Genomic DNA, 6,039 nt, shown 5'->3' on the forward strand with positions numbered 1-6,039 from the left:
AACTCGTTGAATCAAAGATGGTTAAGTTTCCTAGCCATAGACATGAGTTGTCATTTGATTAACGGGATCACATCATTAGAGAATGATGTGATTGACTTGACCCATTCCGTTAGCTTAGCATTTGATTGTTTAGTATGTTGCTATTGCTTTCTTCATACTTATACATGTTCCTATGACTATGAGATTATGCAACTCCCGAATACCGGAGGAACACTTTGTGTGCTACCAAACGTCACAATGTAACTGGGTGATTATAAAGGTGCTCTACAGGTGTCTCCGATGGTACTTGTTGAGTTGGCATAGATCGAGATTAGGATTTGTCACTCCGATTGTCGGAGAGGTATCTCTGGGCCCTCTCGGTAATGCACATCACTATAAGCCTTGCAAGCAATGTGACTAATGAGTTAGTTGCGGGATGATGCATTATAGAACGAGTAAAGAGACTTGCCGGTAACGAGATTGAACTAGGTATTGAGATACCGACGATCGAATCTCGGGCAAGTAACATACCGATGACAAAGGGAACAACGTATGTTGTTATGCGGTTTGACCGATAAAGATCTTCGTAGAATATGTGGGAGCCAATATGAGCATCCAGGTTCCGCTATTGGTTATTGACCGGAGACGTGTCTCGGTCATGTCTACATAGTTCTCGAACCTGTAGGGTCCGCACGCTTAACGTTCGGTGACGATCGGTATTATGAGTTTATGTGTTTTGATGTACCGAAGGTAGTTCGGAGTCCCGGATATGATCACGGACATGACGAGGAGTCTCGAAATGGTCGAGACATAAAGATCGATATATTGGATGACTATGTTTGGACATCGGAAAGGTTTCGAGAGAGTTCGGGCATATACCGGAGTACTGGGGGGTTACCGGAACCCCCCGGGCAGTCAATGGGCCTTAATGGGCCATAGTGGAAAGGAGGAGGAGGCGCCCAAGGTGGGGACGCGCCCCCCAAGCCCAATCCGAATTGGGAAGGGGGGCGGCCCCCTTTCCTTCTCTTCTTCTCCCCTTCCTTCCCTCTCCTACTCCAACTAGGGAAGGGGGAATCCTACTCCCACCGGGAGTAGGACTCCCCCCTTGGGCGCGCCTAGGAGGCCGGCCCTCTCCCCCTCCTCCACTCCTTTATATACGGGGGAGGGGGGCACCCCATAAACACACAAGTTGATCATTGATCTCTTAGCCGTGTGCGGTGCCCCCCTCCACCATAATCCACCTCGATCATATCGTTGCAGTGCTTAGGCGAAGCCCTGCGCCGGTAGCTTCATCATCACCGTCATCACGCTGTCGTGCTGACGAAACTCTCCCTTGACACTCAGCTGGATCTAGAGTTCGTGGGACGTCACCGAGCTGAACGTGTGCAGATCGCGGAGGTGCCGTACTTTCGGTACTAGGATCGGTCGGATCGTGAAGACGTACGACTACATCAACCGCGTTGTCATAACGCTTCCGCTTTCGGTCTACGAGGGTACATGGACAACACTCTCCCCTCTCGTTGCTATGGATCACCATGATCTTGCGTGTGCGTAGGAATTTTTTTGAAATTACTACGTTCCCCAACAGTGGCATGCGAGCCAGGTTTATGCGTAGATGTGATATGCAAGAGTAGAACACAAGTGAGTTGTGGGCGATAATAGTCATACTGCTTACCAGCATGTCATACTTTGATTCGGCGGTATTGTTGGATGAAGCGGCCCGGACCGACATTACGCGTACGCTTACGCGAGACTGGTTCTACCGACGTGCTTCGCACACAGGTGGCTGGCGGGTGTCAGTTTCTCCAACTTTAGTTGAATCGAGTGTGGCTACGCCCGGTCCTTGTTGAAGGTTAAAACAACACATACTTGACGAAAAATCGTTGTGGTTTTGATGCGTAGGTAAGAACGGTTCTTGCTCAGCCCGTAGCAGCCACGTAAAACTTGCAACAACAAAGTAGAGGACGTCTAACTTGTTTTTGCAGGGCATGTTGTGATGTGATATGGTCAAGACATGATGCTAAATTTTATTGTATGAGATGATCATGTTTTGTAACGGAGTTATCGGCAACTGGCAGGAGCCATATGGTTGTCGCTTTATTGTATGAAATGCAATCGCCATGTAATTGCTTTACTTTATCACTAAGCAGTAGCGATAGTCGTAGAAGCAATAGTTGGCGAGACGACAACGATGCTACGATGGAGATCAAGGTGTCGCGCTGGTGACGATGGTGATCATGACGATGCTTTGGAGATGGAGATCAAAGGCACAAGATGATGATGGCCATATCATATCACTTATATTGATTGCATGTGATGTTTATCCTTTATGCATCTTATTTTGCTTAGTTCGGCGGTAGCATTATAAGATGATCTCTCACTAAATTTCAAGGTACAAGTGTTCTCCCTGAGTATGCACCGTTGCGAAAGTTCGTCGTGCCGAGACACCACGTGATGATCGGGTGTGATAAGCTCTACATTCACATACAACGGGTGCAAGCCAGTTTTGCACACGCAGAATACTCGGGTTAAACTTGACGAGCCTAGCATATGCAGATATGGCCTCGGAACACTGAGACCGAAAGGTCGAGCGTGAATCATATAGTAGATATGATCAACATAGTGATGTTCACCATTGAAAACTACTCCATCTCACGTGATGATCAGACATGGTTTAGTTGATTTGGATCACGTGATCACTTAGATGATTAGAGGGATGTCTATCTAAGTGGGAGTTCTTAAGTAATTTGATTAATTGAACTTTAACTTATCATGAACTTAGTACCTGATAGTATTTTGCATGTCTATGTTGTTGTAGATAGATGGCCCGTGCTGTTGTTCCGTTGAATTTTAATGCGTTCCTAGAGAAAGCTAAGTTGAAAGATGATGGTAGCAACTACACGGACTGGGTCCGTAACTTGAGGATTATCCTCATTGCTGCACAAAAGAATTACGCCCTGGAAGCACCGCTAGGTGCCAAACCTGCTGCAGGAGCAACACCAGATGTTATAAACGTCTGGTAGAGCAAAGCTGATGACTACTCGATAGTTCAGTGTGTCATGCTTTACGGCTTAGAACCGGGACTTCAACGACGTTTTGAACGTCATGGAGCATATGAGATGTTCCAGGAGTTGAAGTTAATATTTCAAGCAAATGCCCGGACTGAGAGATATGAAGTCTCCAATAAGTTCTACAGCTGCAAATGGAGGAGAATAGTTCTGTCAGTGAACATATACTCAAAATGTCTGGGTATAACAATCACTTGATTCAATTGGGAGTTAATCTTCCTGATGATAGTGTCAGTGACAGAATTCTTCAATCACTGCCACCAAGCTACAAGAGCTTCAGGATGAACTATAACATACAAGGGATGGATAAGAAAATTCTCGAGCTCTTCGCAATGCTAAAGGCTGCGGAGGTAGAAATCAAGAAGGAGCATCAAGTGTTGATGGTCAACAAGACCACCAGTTTCAAGAAAAAGGGTAAAGGGAAGAAGGGGAACTTGAAGAAGAACGGCAAGCAAGTTGCTGCTCAAGTGAAGAAGCCCAAGTCTGGACCTAAGCCTGAGACTGAGTGCTTCTACTGCAAAGGAACTGGTCACTGGAAGCGGAACTGCGCCAAGTATTTGGCGGATAAGAAGGATGGCAAGGTGAACAAAGGTATATGTGATATACATGTTATTGATGTGTACCTTACTAATGCTCCTAGTAGCACCTGGGTATTTGATATTGGTTCTGTTGCTAATATTTGCAACTCGAAACAGGGACTACGGATTAAGCGAAGATTGGCTAAGGACGAGGTGACGATGCACGTGGGAAATGGTTCCAAAGTCGATGTGATCGCCGTCGGCACGCTACCTCTACATCTACCTTCGGGATTAGTTTTAGACCTGAATAATTGTTATTTGGTGCCAGCGTTGAGCATGAACATTATATATGGATCTTGTTTGATGCGAGACGGCTATTCATTTAAATCAGAGAATAATGTTTGTTCTATTTATATGAGTAATATCTTTTATGGTCATGCACCCTTAAAGAGTGGTCTATTTTTATTGAATCTTGATAGTAGTGACACACATATTCATAATATTGAAGCCAAAAGATGCAGAGTTGATAATGATAGTTCAACTTATTTGTGGCACTACCGTTTGGGTCATATTGGTGTAAAGCGCATGAAGAAACTCCATTCTGATGGACTTTTGGAATCACTTGATTATGAATCACTTGGTACTTGCGAACCATGCCTCATGGGCAAGATGACTAAACTCCGTTCTCTGGAACAATGGAGCGAGCAACAGATTTGTTGGAAGTCATACATACTGATGTATGTGGTCCAATGAATGTTGAGGCTCATGGCGGGTATCGTTATTTTCTCACCTTCACAGATGATTTGAGCAGATATGGGTATATCTACTTGATGAAGCATAAATCTAAAACATTTGAAAAGTTCAAAGAATTTCAGAGTGAAGTAGAAAATCATCGTAACAAGAAAATAAAGTTCCTAAGATCTGATCGTGGAGGAGAATATTTGAGTTACGGGTTTGGTCTTCATTTGAAACAATGCGGAATAGTTTCGCAACTCACACCACCCGGAACACCATAGCGTAATGGTGTGTACGAACGTCATAATCGTACTTTACTAGATATGGTGCGATCTATGATGTCTCTTACTAATTTACCGCTATCTTTTAGGGGTTATGCTTTAGAGATGGCTGCATTCACATTAAATAGGGCACCATCTAAATCCGTTGAGACGACACCTTATGAACTGTGGTTTGGCAAGAAACCCAAGTTGTCGTTCCTTAAAGTTTGGGGCTGCGATGCTTATGTGAAAAAGCTTCAACCTGATAAGCTCGAACCCAAATCGGAGAAATGTGTCTTCATAGGATACCCAAAGGAGACTGTTGGGTACACCTTGTATCACAGATCCGAAGGCAAGACATTCGTTGCTAAGAATGGATCCTTTCTAGAGAAGGAGTTTCTCTCGAAAGAAGTGAGTGGGAGGAAAGTAGAACTTGATGAGGTAACTGTACCTGCTCCCTTATTGGAAAGTAGTTCATCACAGAAATCTGTTCCTGTGACTCCTACACCAATTAGTGAGGAAGCTAATGATGATGATCATGTAACTTCAGATCAAGTTACTACCGAACCTCGTAGGTCAACCAGAGTAAGTTCCGCACCAGAGTGGTACAGTAATCCTGTTCTGGAGGTCATGTTACTTGACCATGACGAACCTACGAACTATGAGGAAGCGATGATGAGCCCAGATTCTGCGAAATGGCTTGAGGCCATGAAATCTGAGATGGGATCCATGTATGAGAACAAAGTGTGGACTTTGGTTGACTTGCCCGATGATCGGCAATCCATCAAGAATAAATGGATCTTCAAGAAGAAGACTGACGCTGACGGTAATGTTACTATCTACAAAGCTCGACTTGTTGCGAAAGGTTTTCGACAAGTTCAAGGAGTTGACTACGATGAGACATTCTCACCCGTAGCGATGCTTAAGTCCGTCCGAATCATGTTAGCAATTGCTGCATTTTATGATTATGAAATTTGGCAAATGGATGTAAAGACTGCATTCCTGAATGGATTTCTGGAAGAAGAGTTGTATATGATGCAACCTGAAGGTTTTATCGATCCAAAGGATGCTAACAAAGTGTGCAAGCTCCAGCGATCCATTTATGGACTGGTGCAAGCATCTCGGAGTTGGAATAAACGTTTTGATAGTGTGATCAAAGCATATGGTTTTATACAGACTTTTGGAGAAGCCTGTATTTACAAGAAAGTGAGTGGGAGCTCTGTAGCATTTCTAATATTATATGTGGATGACATATTGTTGATTGGAAATGATATAGAATTTCTGGATAGCATAAAAGGATACTTGAATAAGAGTTTTTCAATGAAAGACCTCGGTGAAGCTGCTTATATATTAGGCATCAAGATCTATAGAGATAGATCAAGACGCTTAATTGGACTTTCACAAAGCACATACCTTGATAAAGTTTTGAAGAAGTTCAAAATGGATCAAGCAAAGAAAGGGTTCTTGCCTGTGTTACAA

Source organism: Triticum aestivum, chromosome 3D (assembly GCF_018294505.1).
Source record: "Triticum aestivum cultivar Chinese Spring chromosome 3D, IWGSC CS RefSeq v2.1, whole genome shotgun sequence".
Taxonomy (NCBI): Eukaryota; Viridiplantae; Streptophyta; class Magnoliopsida; order Poales; family Poaceae; genus Triticum; species Triticum aestivum.